This window comes from Notamacropus eugenii, chromosome 3 (genome assembly GCF_028372415.1).
Source record: "Notamacropus eugenii isolate mMacEug1 chromosome 3, mMacEug1.pri_v2, whole genome shotgun sequence".
Lineage (NCBI taxonomy): Eukaryota > Metazoa > Chordata > Mammalia > Diprotodontia > Macropodidae > Notamacropus > Notamacropus eugenii.
In genome coordinates this window covers 65,938,908-65,960,814 of record NC_092874.1, presented here as the reverse complement: position 1 = coordinate 65,960,814, position 21,907 = coordinate 65,938,908, and the positions used below count along the sequence as shown (strand labels likewise).

General features: G+C 38.5%; 1 long non-coding RNA gene across 1 annotated transcript in view; it reads right to left on the bottom strand.

Annotated features, from left to right (window-relative positions):
• LOC140532819 (uncharacterized) overlaps positions 1 to 21,907 on the bottom strand; it is a 77,786-nt gene that overhangs the window by 32,348 nt on the left and 23,531 nt on the right. Inside the window, exon 5 of the long non-coding RNA XR_011976678.1 lies at positions 787 to 922. This is a non-coding gene — a long non-coding RNA (uncharacterized lncRNA). The remainder of the gene's footprint in view (positions 1 to 786; positions 923 to 21,907) is intronic.

Sequence of the window (21,907 nt, the reverse complement as noted above, 5' to 3'; positions counted from 1 at the left end):
AATGGCAAGGATTGGAACCCAGGTCCTCAGATTCCAAATCCATTCTTTTTTCCACTAAGTGATTTGCTCAAGGTCATACGGTTAATTAGCTTTGTTGTTCCAGAAAGCTGTCTAATCTAAGCAGTCCTAGGCCAGGTACCTTTGACAGTGCCCCTCCTCTTTCCCCCTTTCCCTCTCCCCCCCACCTTTCCACTGCCACCACTATCTTGGGGACACTTTCCGGAAGGCACTCTGGCAATTCGGTTCCTGCTCAATTGGCCTTGGGGAGCACCAGGCAAATCCCTCGAGTCAGGCCTTTCCTTGCATGGAAGAACGGGAGGAGTGGCTGCCATGACAACGCAGTTCCCCTGTCCATTTATACCCATCAGTAAGCTGGGGGAGCTCCCAAGGGGCAGGCCTCCCCTGCCTCTGCAGGACTACATGGACACAATCGAAGGAGGAGCAGCTTCCCCACCCACTTTGCCACCATGGGGAGGTCGCCAAGGACGTGCAGGGGGAACATTCCCTCTAGCCTGGGATGGCAGCAAGGAGGTTGCCATGGTAACCCAATTCCCTGCCCACTATACCATGTAGGGGTACAAGAGGAAAAACACTGCCCTTCGATGCCAGGGAAAGCACCTGCAGGGACTTTGGAGAGGCCGGGGGGGGGGGGGGGGGGGGGGGGGGGGCTGTGTTGTCCTCAAGGGCTGCAGTATCACTAAACAATGCTCACGAAAAGCTGGAGGAGAAGGCAGAGCTGGGAAAGATGAGTATGTGCTTCTGGTGGATTCCTATGTGGCTTTGTACCTCAGACTGTCTCACTGTGAAGTCATCAGAATTCCACGTCCTGTATTTCTCTCCATTCCACACCTCCTTTAGATATTCCCCTTGGCAAATCCCTCATCTGACATTCTTGCGAGTAGGCTTCTTGACTAGGATAGGGCTGGACAGTAAATAACTATGTCAGTAATACAATCATATGCCATTTAAAAAAAATTAGTGTTATTACAATCAAAACTGAGGCTATTCTAATGGAAGGAGCTACAAAAATAACAAACCTGCTTTAAAAAAGCATACTGTGAGTGAGGCTCTGCACGGCCTAGATATGGTCCAAAATCTTTTGTCATTTGACTTCCTTTTTGTCAGGTTATCATTTTCCAAAGGGTTCAGAGAAATATCACTGGCCATGACAATGCTATAGGAAAACCAGCTAAGCAGATCCTAGGATCATTCATTTAAAACTGAAAGAGACCTTAAGAGCCATCTAGTCTGACCTGTCATTTTATTGCATTCCAGTGAAGTTAAGTCATTTTTTCAAAGTCCAAATTAAGTAAAAGGAAAAGATTCAAACCCAGGTCCTCTGACTCTACATCCAAGGCTTTCCCTCAATGCATGGGGCTGGTGTCTACAGAGGGTATGTGGCTCTATGAGTCCAGTTCACCTAAACAGTGACCACGAGGGCACTGGGCTGTCCATCAACCAGCACTCAAGCTCCCCCTGCTACTTTGGAAGCTCTTATTTAGGAGTATCCATGTGTGTCACTGATTCTCTGGCTTATCCTCTGTCTTCATAGGTATGATTCTTCCTTTCTGCCTGTTTACCATCATATTAGCTTATAATTTAACCATAGAGTTTAATTAGATTAGTAGAGGTAGAGTAAAATCAGAAATTTTTGCTACAAGAAAAGGAAAAGGGGGTAAAATTTGCCTAAATACTATCACATTTTGTTGTGAGCCAATCATTACAAGGATAAATCCGTGGAGCAATCTGGTAGCCTCTGAATTCCTCATTGGCTGGCAATGTGAAGCCAAAATTTCATGAAGCAAAACGGTGACTAGGCCAGGGCAGGGGGAAAGGGGTAGACAATTATCTGGGGGGAAAATATGTGTGTGTGTGTGTGTGTGTGTGTATGTGTGTGTGTGTGTGTATACACACACACATATATAGTGATGAAAGGATTATTTGAAATACTAGGTCTATATAGATCTGGCAACTTTCAAATTCATTGGGAAATTATAACTAAAAATGTTTCCAAAATTATTAATCTTTTTCATCTCATCATTCATTCAAATGTCAGCCTTCCAACTCCATTAAATGCATGGATTAACCTGGAATCTGAAGACTAACCTAGCTACACAGGAAGAGGTTCAACACTAAAAAGACTGGCCAGAGAATGATTTTTTTGGGAGGAGGGGTGGTGGCATCTTCTTCAAATAGGGAAGATGGTCTACTAAGTCAGAATGGAGGTTTGATGGGTTGAAGTATTACCTCTGATATCATAGATCTTTGAAAGTATCAAAATAGAAGGTGCCAGAATTATGTGGAGTACTCAGTGGAGTTTGGGATAGAATAACTAACAAAAGAAGCTTAAGATGTGGTACTGACTCTCAAGATGTTTAGAATCAATCAAATATTTATTAAGCACCTGCCATGAACCAAGTGCTGTGGATAAAAATATCCACAATCCTTAATCAGGGTGACATAAAATGTATGTATAGAAGAAACACAAATAAATGCAAAATAGTTTAAATACAAGATAGCATGGGAGGGAAGAAATAGCAGTTGGGAAGATCAGGAAAGGCTCCACATAGAATGTGTTTGAGCAACATCCTGGAGAGAAGAATTCTATGAGCAGAGATGAAGTGGGACTATATTCCAGGCATGCAGGAATGGCCAGATCCAAAGCACAGAAATGGATGATGGAATGTGGTATGTGAGGAGCAGAAAGAAGGTCAGTTTATCTGTATCACAAAGCAGAGTTTAGGGAATCATGTCTGATGAGGTCAGGATAATCATATCTTTTGATCAGAAAATACAGGTAATCATTACAGGAACTGATCACTTAACTTTAAAATAGGCCAGACTTTTCCACATCTTTGTCCAACTTTCTACTTTCTTTCAACTATGCAAATTGTATAGAAGAAAGGTAGGAGGGGCAGGAAGGGAGTGGTAGAAAAATGCCCAGGATTCAGTCAGAAGACCTGGTTTCCAGTCTTGGCTCTACTATTTAGGACCTTTGACACCTTGAACAAGTCACTGAATCTCAGTCTCAGAAAAGATCCTGGAAACCATCCATTCCAACCCATACCTTACAAAAAATTATTCCTTCTATAACATCCCCAAGAACAGGGTATGTTGACACATATCTGTAATCTCAACTACCCAAGACATTGAGATTGGCAGGTCTCTTATGCTTGGCATTCTGAGTTGCAATGACCTCAGCTGACCAAGTGTTCACAGTGAGTTCAATATCAGTATAGTGAACTTCTGGGAACAGAGAACCCCCAGTTTGCCTGAGAAGGGGCAAAGGTTGGAATGGAACAGGTTCAAAGTAACCATGACAATCGGTGGTGGAATCAGGATCTGTGAGCTACCCTGACACTTCCAGCCTAGGCAAGATAAGGAGGCATAGTCCTTTAAAAGGCAACCAAAACAAAAAGCATTCTCAAGAGATCTGCTTGAAGGCCTTTAAGGAGGGGAAACCTGAACCTTGCAGAGACTGAGCACTCCACTACTTAGTTCTTGGAGTTGGCAAGTTTTTCCCCAATATGAAGGCTAAATTTATCTCTCTGCAATTTCTTCCCATTGCTCCTATTTCTGTCCTGGGCAGAACAACAATAGTCAGTCTTCTATGATCCAGTTCTTCAGATACTTTAAGACAACTCTCATGCATTATGTAGACTTCTCTTATCCAGGGTAAACATCTCCAGTTCCTCCAACCAATCCTTTCCTGGAATGAACTCCAGGACCTACATCTAGGCCTCAATTTCCTCATCTATAAAATAAGAGGATTTGATTAAACATCTTCTCTAAGGTCCTGTCCCCAAAAGTATCACCCCTGTGATATCAATATTTCTTATTTTTCTTCATTCATACAGGCCCCCTTGTAGTTCAGGCCTTTTATCAATTCTCACCTGAACTATGGCAGGGGTCTCCTAATTAGTCTTTCTATCTCCAGTCTCTCCCCACTCCAATCCATACTCTACTATCATAATGTCAAGCCCCTATTCAATAAACTCTAAGGTGCCCCTGTTTCTGCTAGGATCAAATATAAACTCCTCTGTTTGGCATTAAAAGCTCTTCAATGCTGATCCAACCATTCTGGAGAGCAATTTGGAACTGTAACCAAAGGGCTATAAAACTGTGAATACCCTTTGATCCAGCAATAACACTACTGGGCCTGTATCCCAAAGAGGTCAAAGAGGGAAACAGACCTACAAGTACAAAAATATTTATAGCAGCTCTTTTTGTGGTAGCAAAAATTAGAAATTGAGGGGATGCTCATCAGCTGAAGAATGGTTAAACAAGATGTGGTATATGGTTGGTTGTTGGTTGGTTGTTGTTCTTCATCTTCAAAGAGGACCAAAATGACATCACCATTGTAAAGTAAAATTTCAGTGTGTCCGACTGTGGTTGATCACACCAATATGAGCTCAGAATGCTCTACCACAGGTTGGACACAGATAGTCTATATGAATATTTGGGGGTGGATATCCCAAATTTATGCATACTGAATTTATTTTGTGCTGTCTCAGTTCTGCTTTGCTCAAAGAGCACAATACCTTTTCTTATGTGGGCACGCCATGCTGAGCGGTCCTGTGCCAGTATCTCCCATGTTGCACAGTCAAATCCAAAGATCTTGACAGAAACCTTGAGAGTGTCCTTGTATCGTTTCTTCTGGCCACCATGTGATTGCCTGCCCCATGTAAGTTCTCCATAAAATAGTCTTTTGGCAAGCATACATTTTGCATTTGAACAACGTGGCCAGCCCATCGGAGTTGTGCTCTCTGAAGCATAGTTTGAATACTTGGCAGTTCAGCTCAAGCAAGGACTTCAGCATCTGGTACCTTATCCTGCCAGGTGATCCTCAGAATCTTCCTAAGATTAGTATTCCCAATGGAATACTATTATGCTACAAGAAATGATGAGCAGACAGATTTCATAAAAACTTGGAAAAATTTACATGAACTGATGTTGAGTGAAGTAAGCAGAACCAGGAGAATACTGAACACAGTAACAGCAACACTACGCAATGATCAACTGTGAAAGACTTAGCTCTTCTCAACAATACAAGGACTCAAGATAATTCCAAAAGATTCATGATAGAAAATGCCATCCACATCCAGAGAAAGAACTATGGAGTCTGAATGCATATCAAAGCATATTATTTCCACTTTTTATGTTTTCTATTTTCTCTTTCTTGTGGTTTTTTAGCTTTTGTTCTGGTTCTTCTTTCACAACATGACTAATGTAGAAACATATTTAATATGATTGTACATGCGTAACCTATAACAGATTGCTTGCTGCCTTGGGGAGGGGGCAGGGAAGGAGAGAGGGAAAAAATTGGAAATGAAAATCTTATAAAAGTGAACGTTGAAAACTATTTTTATATGTTATTGGAAAAAGTAAAATAATATTAAGCAGAAAAAAACAATAAATAAATAAATGATTTTTAAAAATAAAATCTCTTCACTGCAAACCTCCCTTACTCCTTTCCAGGTTTATTGAAAATTATTCCCCTCTTAAGGGAGATGGAAGAACTAAAAGCACAAATGTTGGGAAAGAGGATGGAGGGAAAGACATAGATTGTAATCATAACTGTGAATGTGAATGGAATGAACTCTCCCATAAAACGGAGATGGATAGCAGAATGGATTAAAAGCCATAATCCAACAATATGTTGCTTACAAGAAACACATTTGAAATGGGGAGATACACACAGGGTAAAGGTAAAAGGTTGGAGCAGAACATACTGTGCCTCAGCTGATGTAAGAAAAGCAGAGGGTAGCGATCCTAATCTCAGACAAAGCAAAAGCAGAAATAGATTTAATCAAGAGAGATAAGGAAGGAAACTATATCCTGCTAAAAGGCACCATAGATAATAAAGCAATATCATTACTAAACATGTATGCTCCAAGTGGTATAGCACCCAGATTCTTAGAGGAGAGGTTGGGAGAGTTGCAGGAAGAAATAGACAGCAAAACTATACTAGTGGGAGACCTCAGCCTCCCCCTCTCTGAACTTGATAAATCTAACCTTAAAATAAACAGGAAAGAAGTTAAGCAGGTGAATAAAACTCTGGATAAGATAAGTACGATAGATCTCTGGAAAAAACTGAATGGGGATAGAAAGGAATATTTCTTTTTCTCAGTGGTACATGGCACATATACAAAAATTGACCATGTTCTTGGGCATAAAAACCTCACAATCCAGTGCAGAAAGGCAGAGATAGTCAATGCATCTTTCTCAGATCATAATGCATTAAAAATTATATGTAATAAAAGGCCATGGAAAGATAAACCAAAAATTAATTGGAAACTAGATAATCTAATCCTAAAGAAGGAGTGGTTAAAACAAAAAAATCATAGAAACAATCAACAACTTCATTCAAGAGAATGACAGTAATGAGATAACCTACCAAATCTTATGGGATACTGCAAAAGCAGTTCTTTGGGGAAGTTTTATATCTTTGAATGCCTACATGAATAAAATAGAGAAAGAGGAGATAAATGACTTGGGCATGCAGCTGAAAAAGCTAGAAAAAGAACAAACTGAAAATCCCCAAGCAAATACCAAATTAGAAATACTGAAAACCAAAGGAGAAATCAATAAAATTGAAATTAAGAAAACTATTGAACTAATAAATAAAACTAATCATTGGTTTTATGAAAAAACTAATAAAATTGATAAACCTTTGGTCAATTTGTTAAAAAAAAAAAGAAACAAGAAAACCAAATTACCAATATCAAAAATGAAAGGGGTGAACTCACCTCCAATGAGGAGGAAATTAAAGCAATAATTAGAAATTACTTTGTCCAACTTTATGCCCATAAATTTGACAATCTAAATGAGATGGATGAGTGTTTTAAAAAATATAAATTGCCCAGATTAACAGAAGAGGAAGTTGAATACTTAAACAACCCCATCTCAGAAAAAGAAATTGAACTAGCCATCAATGAACTCCCTAGGAAAAAATCTCCAGGACCAGAAGGATTTACAAGTGAATTCTATCAAACATTTAAAGAACAGTTAATTCCAATATTATATAGACTATTTGGGAAAATTGGGGAAGAAGGAGTACTCTCAAATTCTTTCTATGATACAAATATGGTTTTGATACCTAAACCAGGAAGAGACAAAACAGAGAAAGAATATTATAGACCAATTTCTCTAATGAATATAGATGGGCAAAAATTTTAAATAAGATTTTAGTAAAAATAATACAGCAACTTATCACAAGAATAATACATTATGATCAGGTAGGATTCATACCAGCAATCCAGGGTTGGCTCAATATTAGGAAAACTATTAGCATTATCAATCATATCAACAACAAAACTAACAGAAACCACATGATTATCTCAATAGAGCAGAAAAAGCTTTTGACAAAATACAATACCCATTCCTGTTAAAAACATTGGAGAGCATAGGAATAAAGGGAACTTTTCACAAAATAATAAGCAGTATCTACCTAAAACCTTCAGCAAACATTATATGCAGTGGAGATAAGCTAGATGCATTTCCAATGAGATCAGGGGTGAAACAAGGATGTCCATTATCACCACTATTATTCAATATGGTACTGGAAATGTTAGCTATAGTAATTAGACAAGATAAAGAAACTGAAGGAATTAGAATAGGGAAAGAAGAAACTAAGTTATCACTCTTTGCAGATGATATGATGATATACTTAGAGAATCCCAAAGAATAAAGTAAAAAACTACTTGAAATAATAAACAACTTTGGCAAAGTTGCAGGTTACAAAATAAACCCACACAAATCTTCTGCATTTCTATATATCAGTAAAAAAACCCAACAGCAAGAGATAGAAAGAGAAATCCCATTTAAAGCTAGGATAGACACTATAAAATATTTGGGAGTTTACCTACCAAAACAAACCCAGGAACTATATGAACACAATTACAAGACACTTTTCACACAAATAAAGTCAGATGTAAGTAAGTGGAAAAACATCAGTTGCTCGTGGGTAGGCTGAGCCAATATAATGAAAATGACAATTTTACCTAAATTAATTTACTTATTTAGTGCCATACCAATTAAACTACCAGATAATTATTTTCTAGAGCTGGAAAAAATAATATCAAAATTCATCTAGAGGAACAAAAGGCCCAGAATATCAAGGAGACTAATAAAAAGAAATGCTAGAGAAGGTGGCCTAGAGCTACCAGATCTCAAATTGTATTATAAAGCAGCAGTTATCAAAACCACCTGGTACTGGCTAAGAAACAGAAGGGTAGACAAGTGGAATATGCTAAGTACTCAAGACACAGTAGACAATGATTACAGAAAACTACTGTTTGATAAACCCAAGGATGCCCGCTTCTGGGAGAAGAACTCACTGTTCGACAAAAATCACTGGGAAAACTGGATAAAAGAGAAACTAGTCATAGACCAATGCCTGACACTGTACACAAGAATAAAATCCAAATGGATACACAATCTAGGTATAAAGACTCATACTATGGACAAATTGGTAGAGCAAGGAATAGTGTATTTATCAGATTTATGGAGAAGGGAAGAATTTTTGACTAAAGAAAAGATAGAAAGTATTATGAAGTACAAGATGGATAATTTTGATTACATTAAACTGAAAAGTTTTTGCACAACCAAACCCAATGCAACCAAACTTTGGAGGGATGTAGAAAACTGGGAAAGAATTTTTACAGCTAATGTCAGTGATAAAGTTCTTATTTCTAGAATACATAGAGAACTGAGTCAAATGTACAAAAATACAAGTCATTCCCTAATTGATAAATGGTCAAAGGATATGAACAGGCAATTTTTCAGAGGAAGAAATTAAAGATATCTATAATCATACGAAAAAATGCTCTAAATCACTTTTGATTAGAGAGATGAAAATCAAAACAACTCTGAGGTACCACATCACACCTATTAGATTGGCAAACATGACAGAACAAGAAAATGATCAATGTTGGAGAGGATGTGGGAGAGTTGGAACACTAATTCATTGTTGGTGGAGCTGTGAGCTGATCTAACCATTCTGGAGAGCAGCTTGGAACTGTGCCCAAAGGGCTACAAAAATGTGCATACCCTTTAACCCAGCAATATCACTTCTAGGACTGTATCCCCAAGAGATCATAAAAATGGGAAAGGATCCCACATGTACAAAAAATATTTATAGCAGCATTCCTTGTAGTTGCCAAAAACTGGAAATCAAGGGGATGTCCATCAATTGGGGAATGGCTGAATAAATTATGGTATATGAATGTAATGGAGTACTATTGCACCATAAGAAATGATGAATAAGAAGACTTCAGGGAGGCCTGGAAGGACTTACATGATCTGATGCTGACAGAAAGGAGCAGAACCAGGAGAACTTTGTGCACAGCTACGACCACAGTGTGTGAGAGTTTTTTCTGGTAGTCCTGGAACTTCGAAATAACGCAAGAACTTAAAAATAATAATAATAATAATTCCCAGTGGTTTTCTAAGGCAAAACGCCTTCCACACTCAGAGAAAGAACTATGGAATTCATTTTCAGAATGCAGCAGTTCATGTTTGTATGTTTGTGTGTGTGTGTGTGTGTGTGTGTATTATGTTTTGATTTGTTGTATGATTTCTTCCATTTATTTTAGTTCATCTATACAGAATGACTATGGTGAAAATGTACCCAATAGGAAAGTATATGTAGATTATATATAGAATTGTATGGCATCTTGGGGAGGGAGGCGGCTAGGGGGAGTAGGCAGGGGGGTAAAAATCTAAGCTTTTTGGTAGTGATTGTAGAACATTAAAAAAATAAATAAATAAAATTTAAAAAATAAGAATGTTTGTGTAGAATCTATATAAAACTGTATGCCATCTCAGGGAGGGAAAAATAATAATCTAAGTTACATAGTAGTAATTGTAGAACACTTAAAATAAATAAAATTAATTAATTTTAAAAAATTATTCCCCTCTTTGAACTCTACAATAGAGCCAAACTGACCTTTTTGCTCTTCCTAACTTGACACTTCATCACTGTCTTTGTGCCTTGCACTAATTGTCCCCCATACCTGCAATGTACTTGCCATTCACTTTTCTTTCTTTGAATCTCTAATTTCTTTTAAGATTCATCTCCCATGCCATCTCCTACCTAAAATAAGACTTTTTTTCATGTTCTCCCCCATTAGGATACACACCCCTTGAGGGCAGTTACAGCTTAATTTTGTCTTATATAGTATAACTGATACATACTAGGTGTTTAATTAATGCTTATTGATTGATTAATCAATATGTATTAGAAGCAGTATATCATAGTGGATAGAGTATTGAACTTAGAAGTCAGGAAGATCACACTTCTAAGATACTCACCAGTTGAGTGACACCAGACTTAGTGATCTAACCTCTCAGCCTCACTTTCCCCATCTCTATAATGGGAATGAAAGTAAGAGCTAACTCACAAGATTGTTATGAAGCTCAAATGAAATTACACACACACACACACACACACACACACACACACACACACATAAATCACTCTGCCAACCAAGTGCAAGATAAATGTGAGACATCATTGTAACTATCTGGACTCATAAATTTGTCTTTGTCCCAAAAAGGAATCACCACTGGTTGCTTTTGACATGAAAACATTAAGCTTAAAAAATATTTCAGGCAGAACTACTTCTTCTATGAAAGAGGAAGGACATGGTATTTACTTAGTTGGCCATTCCAAACAGTCCTTGTTTATGCCCACTTAGAGCAGCATTAGGAAGTGACATACTAAAGGAGAGCTAACATCACATTAATAAGACAGAAGGAAGAAAAAGGAGGATGGAGGAAGCTGAGTAAATGGTATATCAGGTATATACTTTTAAATCCCTGGATTGATTGATAAACTGCATCTCAAAACAATCATGATGAAAAACTCACATCTTGTGATTTAGCTTTCTGTCATTAATTACCCCATGGACATGAAAATATTATCAATCAGCCAATTGGAAGCATGAGCTAATGAAGTAAATTTCATACCCTGGGGTTAAGTTCCTTTTCCTTCATTTGTCTTTGTTAAGCAGTGTCGATGTAGATGTTCCAGAAATAGAAGCCAGCAAATTCATCAAAGATATTTTTTGTAAGTGTCTTTTCTGCCCCTTTCCTACTCTTCCTCGAGGTCTCCCAGGAACACAAGAAAGGGAATGAATTAAAATGCTTATTCCAATTGATTGTGGTTTGCTTGTTGTTTATTTATTCATTTTCTTTTTTAAAAAGAGATTCTTCCCAGGTGGGGTGATTTCCATGAGAGAATAAAAATAACTGCATTAGCAGTATTAATAGCAACTAGGAAAAAAACAGACTCTAGCCATTTCAATAATCTTTTCACAGACACAGAGGAACCCCTAGAGAAGTTAATTATTGTCATGGAAAAATCAGAAGAACTCTCATCATCAAAAAAGAGTATTTATGAATGCTTGGCAAAAGCAAAGGATTCAGATGTGGGAGTTGATACTTCTGTTATATTCTGTACTGGTCAAGTCACATCCCAAGCATAGTACTCAGTTGCAGGATCCAACTTTTAGGAAAGACAAACTAGAATGACTCTAGAAGAAAGAGGACAAGATGGTGAAGGGATTGGAATACCAGTAAAGGACCTTAAATCACCTTCAATACAAAAGAGAAGACTTGTGAGAGTATGATGACTGGCCTCAAATATTTGAAGGTCAGTATGTTGAAAAAGAATTAAACTGTGTTTTGTTTGACACCAAAGGACAGAATGGAAATTCGCATGGCCCACGATGTCAGGCCCTCCCCACCCCCACCAGGCCATGCCTGACAAACAATCTAGTTATCCACCATCTTCTTGCCATCCAACCAGCTGCCTCAGGCATATTTCCTATTTGTATATCCTTGGACAAAGCATTTAATCTCTCTAGGTTTGATCTTCTTCATCTGTCAAATGACAGCACTGGATTTTTAAAAAAATTTTAGAGACCTTTTAAAGTTCCTTCCAGCTCTCAATTAAATGATACTATCATCTTTTCTTTTCTTAAAATTAAGCAAGTAGGTGGAAAGACAAGTGTTGGAGTTCTTGAAAAAAGTTATCTTTCCAATACCACTTTCCACATGAAACCTTTCCTGATCCCCACAACTGGCAGTGCCTTCTTTCCCCACCCCCACTCAAATTACCTTAAACATATTTTGTATATATTTTGTATATATAAACATATTTGTATATATTTTGTGAATGGGATGTAACCTCCTTGAGAGCAGGTATAGTTTCATATTTATCCTTTTTCAATTCTTTGTATGCTACCTGCAAGTAGGCATTTAATAACGCTGGCGCTCAGCCCAGATTCTCTGACAAATTCATTATTCCTGTCTTCAAACCTTATTCCTCTATTAGGAAATTGACATTGCTGGGGGTGGAACCCATAAGAGGAAGTTCTCCTTATACCAAAATATTTACATCAGCACTTTTATGGTATTAATAAAAATACTGGATACAGTATAGGGATCATCAAATGACTGGAAAATTGTAGCATATGAGGGAAATGGGTTATTAATGTGTTGTAAGGAATGTTAAATATGAGAAATTCCAGAAATACAGAAAGTCTTGTATAAATTGATGCAGAGCAAAGAAAGTAGAATCAGGAGAATAGTGCATACAATGAAAATAACTGTATAAATGAAAGTAACACTACAAGTCAACAGGATTCACAACAAATATAATAACCAATGATGGTTACCAATAACTGGTATTAAAACACATTTCTTTCCTTTTTGTTAAAAAATTGGTTGACTGTAAGTAAGAAGTAACACAAGATCTTTTAGTCACCATGACCACCTCAGATAGTTTGCTTAGCTGTTCTTTTCATTGTTTAATTTTTTTAATAAGGGGGAGATAATAGGGTGGTGATAATAGGAGAGTGAGTGTTGCATGGAAACAAAATGCAACAATGTTTCTAAAACAATTGAGTCTGGGGATTGAGGATACTTAATAGCAGGTATGACCCTAGACAAGTCATTAAAATCTCAGTTTCCTCTTTTTTAAAACGAAAGAGTCTCTCCCCTTTCTTCCTCTCCCCTCCTCTCCCCTCCCCTCTCCTCTCTTCTCCTCAGCACTAAATGCACGATTCTCTGAAATTCAACACAGTAGGAAGAAGGGAACTTCTATTCAGAGAAGAATCCCATGAGTACCTAGGCTGCCTATAAACTTCTTACCACATTCTTTTCTTTGTATACAGAGGACATACCAGACCACAAAGCATTTGATTAATAGTGAAAATGGGGGATCATAAATAAATAGTTATTTAATGGTCCTGATGGATAAAACAAGCCTGTTTCTCTAAAATTACCTATCAGCCCTGGACAGCCTTACAAGCAGGAGGAGAACAATATCCCTTGGACCCAATAGCAAAGGAAGCTTCATTTCACCAAGTCATTAATTCTACTCACTGCCTGCCTGTGCAGCTCCTCAAAAGCCTCTAAAAATGCAAATAACTCTGGGAGAAAGTCCTATTTTAGAAGGCTTTCAACAGACAACATCTTGGATATCAGTAAGCATCTTAGCAAGAAAGGGAATTGATAAGACCCCCTAGGAGGTGAGGAAGGTGGGGGATAAATAGCAGTAGTAGTAGTAGTAGTAGTAGTAGTAGTAGTAGTAGTAGTAGTAGTAGTAGCAGCAGTAAAGAGATATGTAATCCTTTAGGAGGTCTATGCATTATCTGTACTGCCTGTGTTGATGGTCAAAACAACCAGGTGAGGTAGGTGCTATTATTATTGCCATTTTATAAATGAGGAAACTCATTTATAGGAGACTGACAGAAGTAAAAGTGGCTTGCCCAGTGTCACACAGCTAGTAAATGTTTCAAGCAGGATTTGATCACAAGCGTTCTTTGCTCCAAAGTCCTCACTCTCTCTATAACAACTGACACTTGGTTGCTCAACTGTAGTCAAGGACAAAGGATTTATTTCATACTTTTGCCTGGGGCCTGCCCTGATCTCTGGATCTATTTTCTACTTGGTCCAACTATTTCCATTCACCATTGTCTTGAGGGGAAAAAAAGAAAGAAAGAAAGGTGGTGAGCAAAAGTTGCAGGGAAATACAAAACTTCAGTGTCTGGGAGGTGGAAAGGTACAGCTTCAAAAAAGCAGGAAAAAAAATGCCTTGCCCTTGAAATGATTCGAAATCTCTACACTCCCCCTAGTGGTATAGGTTCATTTCGTGGCTACCAACAAGCTAGAGCATGGAGCTAGGGAGAGATAGTGCTCCGGATCAGGAGCTGCCTAAATCCCACATCAGATAGCAAGCATCAGATTACAGATCTTAAAAGTCATCTTTCATAGTTTGAGTTTCTCATTTTCGAAATGAAGCAATTAAAGCCTGCAGAATTTAAGCAATATGCCCTAGGTCCCAAGGGATTTTCTAGAATTTCTTACCCAGATTCTCCGAGTCTAAATCCAACAGTATCCTGACTGTATTATGCTGCCCCATTCCCATAACCCAACAAATCTTTGTTAGGCACCTACTATGTACAAGGCGCTGAGCTAGTTCTGGGGATACAAAGATGAAAGATGACCTTTTTTTCAGTTTTTATCCTTCTTGACCTCTCTGCAGCATTTGACATTACTCCTAGATATTCTCTCTTCCCTAGATTTTTCTCAGATTTCTCTCTCCTGGTTTTCCTCCTTCCTGGATGACTAATCCTTCTAAATCTCCTTCAATGGTCATCATCTACATCCAACCCAATATTTGGGTGTCCCCAAAACACTCTGTTCTTGACCCTCTTCTTTCTTCACACTTCCTCTCTCCCTTGGTGATTTCATCATTTTCCATGGGTTCAACAATCATTTCTTTGCAGATAAGCTCCTGGATCTATATATCCAGCCTCAGTCTCTCTTCTGAATTAAATTTTCCCATCATCAACTTTATAATAAGCACCTCAACATCACTAAGTCCAAAAGAGTACTCATTTTTTTCTACCCTTCAAAAAATCCACTTCCTAACTTCCCCTGTTTCTGTTGAGGGCACTATCATCTTTCTAATTACTCAGCCTCATAAACCGCAGACTGATTCTCAGCCCCTCCCCCATTCATCAACCTTCATTTCCAATCAGTTCTCAAGTCTTTAGATTCTACCTCCTCAATATTTTTCATATCTGCCCCCTTATCTCCATTCATATGGTTATGATCCTAACTCATACCCTCATCATGCTTCCCCTAAAACATGGCAATAGCTTTATAATTGGTCTCCCTGCATTCAGCCTTCTTCCTAATCAATCTGTCCTTCATATAGCTGCCAAAGTGATATCCCTAAAGCATAGTGTTTACTTATCAGTCCCCTGCTCAAGAAACTTCAAGGGTTCACTCTTATTTCTATGGGAAAAAAAAAACCACCTCTTTTTTTTGACATTTAAAACCCTTTTGTGATCTTGAGCCAAACTACCTTCCCAGGATTATTACATGTTACTCTCCCTCATACACTCTTTGTCCCAGCCAAATAGATTTCGTTGCTCTCCTCTGTACCACACATTTCCATCCCCTGCCACCATGCTTGGGTCGTAGTGCTTCCTCACTATCTTGTAAAAATCTCTACCTTTCTTTATACTTCAATCACAGTAGCACTTCCTGCCAAAAGCTTATCCTAATACTTTCCAGTTGCCAGAGAAATAACCTTGTATTTGCTTTTTAAAAAACATTTTGCATTTATTTACATGCACAGTGGAAAATGGTACAATGGGGGAGAAAATTACTGACTCTGGAATCAGTGGTTTGGACCTGGGTCCAAATCCTGCTTCTGCTATTTACAGTCTATATGACCTCAGTCTGGCACAATTCCCTAGGTCTCAGTTTATTTATCTATAGAATAAAGAATTGGGGGTATCTTCAAAAGTCTTTCATTGGCCTCAATCATTCTCTTTAGTTATGCTCTCTTGATTTGACTCTTTAGTCAATATGAAGTTATTAAAAGGAACTGGGGCATTAATCACTGATGGCTGACAACTGGTGGGGGTTCAAGTGAATGAAGGAGGAGAGAGATGCTCTCAACATCTCAGAAGACATAAAGAAATCTGAGTGAGAGAAGTAGGCATCCTGACCCTGGGACAATGAGTCCAGATCATACTTAGACACTTGTTAAATTGACAAATAAAGCCAACAATCCCTTTCATCCCAAGAACTTTCCCCAAAAAGTCATCTTTTAGCCAATGTGAGTAACCCCACCTCCTGCTGGTACAATGCTAAAAAACATATTTCTTACTCCCTTGTGCAGACAGGAAGGAGCAAGAAGAGAAAGTTTCTTAGTTTAAGTTGCCAGACTTGAAAAGGTGAAAGTCAGCTCTGTCTCTTTGGAGGATTCGATGGCAGAGCCATAGCAGCAGCTGCCACCAGGGCTTTTCATTTGCTTTCTTGCCTGCTCCTTTGGTGATAAGCTGGTGACAGTATGAAATTTGAATGAGGTTTGTTTTTTTCTCCCCTTTCACAGCTGCCCTTTAGTAAGTGGCACTTGGAAATGAGAGCTTTCAAGCCAGAGTCTAACTCACAAGACCAAGTTATAACACTCTCTTGTGGAAAATGTCTATTGTCTGCACCCTCCCCAACTGTTTCTGGGCTGAGAAACATGATAGCCCCTTTACTCCTCTTTGGTAAAAACTTACAAGAATTCCAGAGGAGGAATTTAGTTTTTACTTCCTTCTGATCCATTATTACTTTCCATTTTTTTTAAAGGTCAGTTGGGGGCAAAGGGAAGGAATTCTTACAATTGGGTTTCTTTGCTCAGGGGTAAGAGGAGAAATTCAGAACTCCAACCAAAAGGAACAGCACCCTGTTTCTAAGCTTGCAATGAGTTAAGAAAGAATGGTTAAATGATCCCTGTCTTGCTGGATATACCAGCGTGCAGCAATTTGAATTATTCAATAGGGATATCACAGATCATGCCCTAGAAAGGACTAGAGGTCATTTAGTCTAATGCCCTAATTGCACAGATGAAGAAGCTAAGGCCCAGAGAAGATAAGCAACGAGGTCACATAAGCAGTATTTTGTTAGGACACTTGGGGTCTTTAACCCCAAAGAGAGCACTCATCTCATGATACCATGTGGGCAAGTTGGTATAAATGGGAAAAGATAATTACAGGGGCTAAGTCTTTCTGCCCTATAGATCTGGAGTTGGGAAAACATGTTTCTTCACTCCAGTCCTCTACCAGGATGTGGACACCAGACACAGATGCTTCTGCTGTTTGCTCCAAAATGGAGCTCCAACCCCAGAACTATGCAGGATGGATTGATGAGAGCCCACTTCTTCTATCTGGCCCAAGACTTGTCCATGTTTCTTCATCCAAGCCATCTTCAGTCCTGCTGCCTGGCAAATATGCCCCACCTCTTTCAATCCTTTGCATTGGGAACTGTAATCAAATCAACATTACCTTGCCACTCAACTGCTACGGTTCTATTTTCCTTTCCTCTGACATCCCAAACCAAAATGCCATTCCCTACCCATGCCTGCCCTGTTAGAATAGAGATTCCCTCAAGGAAGGGGCTATCTCTGGTTTGTACTTTTCTCCAGCACTTGGAACAGTGATTTACACAGTATATGTTTAATAAATACTGCTTCATTCATTAATTTCTCTGTCATAATTGGGAATAGGTTGGGTCAGGATTAACCCCATTCAGAATACATAATAATATACATGAGAAAATCTTTTCATCCCTGGTTACTCTAAAATGAGAGTAGGACACAGTTATAAGATTACCACATCTGAAACCAGAACATTAAAGCAGACAGGGAAATTACCGAGGCACTTTGGGAATAAACCCCTTGGGATTTCCTGTTTGAGATCAGCATGCTGAATTATGACCCAAAGTTATTCCAGGCATTTCAGGGAAGACAAAGGAGAAACAGATTTCCTTAGCTAGTTAATTACACACACCACTGCACTCTCTACCAGTAAAAAGGTGTAAGGTAGCCTTCAACATTTGGTACAGTGGGAAAGTAATTTCATCTCTTTTAACCTCAAGTTCTCACATATAAAATGAGGAGATTGAACTAAGTTTTCTCTAAGGCCCCTTTTAGCTCTAAATCTACTCTTCTTAGGATCAAGAATCATAGAATATGTAGATGGTCACTACAGTGATCCAGCCTAGACATCACAAGAGCAGCATTATGGCAAGATCCACACCAGGGACGTTGGAGGCGTAGCACGAATTCATTGTTACAGATGAGCAAACCAAGTCCAGAGACTTAGGGATTTGCCCAAGGTCATGCAAGTAGTAGGAGGCAGAATCAAGATTCAATCCAAATACCTCAAAATTAAAATTCACTGCTGTTTGCACTATGAGTCATTGTCTCCACTTCAAGTGTTAGTGCATTCATGATGACAGTCAAGCAAAATACAAGGTCAATGTTGAATCCGAGACAGTGGTTGTCAGCCTTGGTTTTATCTGACAAATCCTTGAAGATTTTTCTAGATCCTCTCCTAATCCAATGAGATAATGCTTACAAGGTATTTTCCAAACTTTAAAGAGTTATATAAATGTCAGCCTGTTGCCACTACCACCATCATCCTAATCACACTGGCACCTAACTACTTACCAGAGACTGCATTTCTCAAATGTTGGGACTTAAATATCAAGCAAAACAGGAGGGAGCCCCTAGCCCCAAGCTCTATCAGATTGAGAAGAGGCATGGCGAACATGTTCACCCATTCTCTTCCATACATGCACCTTGTTCTTTCACTATCTTCCATGAATGCTTCCCTTTGCGAACTAATAAAGTTCTAAAAGCAGGGTTTCTTAACTTTTTGTGTGTCGTGGAGCCTTTGACAGTGTGGCAAAGCCTATGGACCCCTTTTCAGAATATTGTCTAATATACATAAAACACATGGGATTACAAAGGAACTCAAATAATTCTATTAAAGTACACTTATCAATTTTTTTTTTGTTTACATACCCCCAGATTGAGAAGTTTTACTAATAATACTTCAATGCTTTCTCGTGGACAAAGCCCATTAAATGGAAACCGAGGACTAAGATTCTACTCCCTACAACCTGAGGGACCTTGGGTGAGTAATTTAACCTGTGTCCTCTAATTTCCCTACATATAAAATGTAAATGCTGACAGCTGGCCTGTACCTACATCATAAGGATACTGAAATGTAAATAAATTTATCTTTGCAAGTATTTTGTTAGGACACTTTGTAAAAGTGTGTTTAATCCTTTGTGAAGAGGGAAATATGTATTTTTCCCCTCCTTCAGAATAACAACAGAAAGTGAACCTTGATTTCATTAGTATAGGTATAGACAGGTTCTCAAAGAATCTTATACATAAGATATTTTTTTTATTGGCAAAGACCAATTCCCCCATGCTTGGTCATGGGACAAAGTTGATGACAGCTTATGAGAGTATCTCTTACAAGAAAAAGACAGAAGACCAAGGATCTCTCTTCTCCCAAGTTTTCAACAACTCTCCATCCAATAGGAATGGATGGAGCATTCACTCTTCACAATCTTTTGCAGATGAAGCTTTGAACCCTTGGTTAACACAGGAAAATCTCAGGTGAGGAACCCTCTCCTCTACCAATGTAGGTGGGCACATGCTTTGCAATTTATAGTCTGAGAGGTGCCTAGACTCTAGAGCAAGGAGAAAATAAATACTTTGCCCAGGGTCACAGAGCCTGAGTGAGTCAGAGGTGAAACTCCCTACTTCTGAGTCCAGTTCTCTCTCCTGTATGTCAGCAATGTAAAACTCAGGTAGAAACAAGGGCCACTGATCCATACAGAAGGATCCCTGTGGATTGCATATTGACTTAGTTTTAAAATGTAATGCTAAATGTGTTTTACCATATTTTTACCAATTTTTGTTAAATATTTCCCAATTACATTTTAATCTGGTTCAAGTCACACTCAGGAGTCCCCCAGCTGCATGTTTGAGGTTTCTGCTCTATATCATTTAAAGTCTTAGAGAAAATAAATACTGAGTGCCTGTTAGTCTTAATAAAACATAGATCGTAATAATTTCAACAACAAAAAATTTGAATTGTCTCATTCAATAAAGTATGATTGCTTCAAGTGTCCCCCACTGATGTTAGATCTCAGCTTCAGAGTTAGAAAGGGAGATGGAATAGGCCAATGTCTATAAGGCCTGATCGAAGGGAATGTTAATATAGTCCTGAGAAGATCTTCTGGAATCACCTTTTTTGAGAAAGATCCAGACTAGCCATCTCTGATTCTCCAGACTTTAGCCACCATGGCCCAGAATGGATAGCTTCTCTCCCTTTTATTTTTCAGCTACTTTTTATATATTGTCTTCCATCATTAGCATGTTTTTCTTTTTGCTTGTATTTATATACAAGAATTTAAAATATGCCTCCACATACTAAATGTTTAATAAACACTTGGTTGATTTTATCTTGTCAGTTAATCAATAAGCATTAATTAAGCTATGTGCCATGCACTGGGTCAACAGGAGAAAGGAAAATCTGAAAGACTGAAAAGAAAAAGTAAAAGTTGGGTTGTAGAAGAATAAAGAGATATCTGGGTGGGCCATCAGCCTTCTAAGTAGCATCTCAGAGCAAAAGACTCAAGCTTGAGCCACCACTTGTACCTGCTTCTTCAAGAACTAAGGGGAGTTTGATAACTTTTAAAAAAAACCTGTTCTGTCCTTAGCTTCCCCTCCTTGTGTCTGTCCAGTAACAGACAATGGAAACACTCTGCTCACTTATTTTGCCTAAATCTTTCCTGTATCCTACATTTTGACTCAAATATAATTGTGTCTTGTTAACTAAAGATAAGCATAAATTTAAGTTACAGCAAAGTACCAAGCATCTTTACTGAATGCTAAGGCTATTCCTAACTGGGGGCTCTGAGCTATACTGATTGTATTCTTAACTTTTTTGCCTGATAAAGACTGTAAAACAGCTAAGAAGGGAACTACTTGGACCTGAAGGCCATTATTACTCCCGGCTTTAAAAAAAAAAAAAAAGAGGTGATTATAACAGGATATAGCTGATGAACTCTCCAAGAGATAAATGAGCATAGGGAAGATAAGGCCGAGACAGTACTAGCTGGACAACTGCACTCACAACAAATATCATTATAGGTATTTAAAAAATTGATATAAGGTCATATTAAGTGGGAATGAACTGTTTGAGGCCATTGGGAGGGATCAGGAAAGGACTCAAGTAGGAAGAATGTAATGCTTGAGCTCAGATTTGAAGATTAGGGATCAAAAAGGCAGGGGTGAAGAATGAGCATATTCCAAGTATCTGAGACAGTGAATGCAGAAAGCATAGAGTCAGGAAATAGAGAGCCATGTGTAAGAAATAGTAAGGAGGTCAGCTAGACTGGACCAATACTGAATAAAACCCCTAGGCAACTCAGTAGACAGAGTGCAGGATCTTGAGTCAAGAAGACCCGAGTTTAAATCCAGCCATCAGATACTTACTAGCTGAGTGACCCTGGTCAAATCATTTAACCTTTTACAGATTTAGTTTCCTCATCTATAAAAAAGGTATAACAATAGTGGAGTTGTTGTGAGCATACAATGAGATATTTGTAAGGTACTCTGCAAATCTTAAAATATAGAAATTGCTGTTGTTGCAGCTTGAAAGGAAGGTTATACTAGGTTGTAAAGAGTTTTAAATACCAAAGAAGAATTTGATCATGGAGGTTATACAGAGACACTGGAGCTTGTGAGAAGAGTGTAGGGAGCAGAACATACTTTTTAGGAAAATCCCTCTGTCAGCTTTGGGGAAGATAGTTTAGAGAAGGGAGATAACTTGAATCTGGAAACCAAATAATGAGCTGTGGTAGTCTGGGATCACAGAGTTAGAGCTGGAAGAAACCAGAGGCCATCTAGCATACTCATCCCCTCATTTTAAAGATAAGCAAATAAGGCCCAAAAAGATTATTTGACTTAGTCAGAGTCACAGCAGCTGATGAATCAGACCACAAACAAACAGAAGCAGCCTGAGCCAGA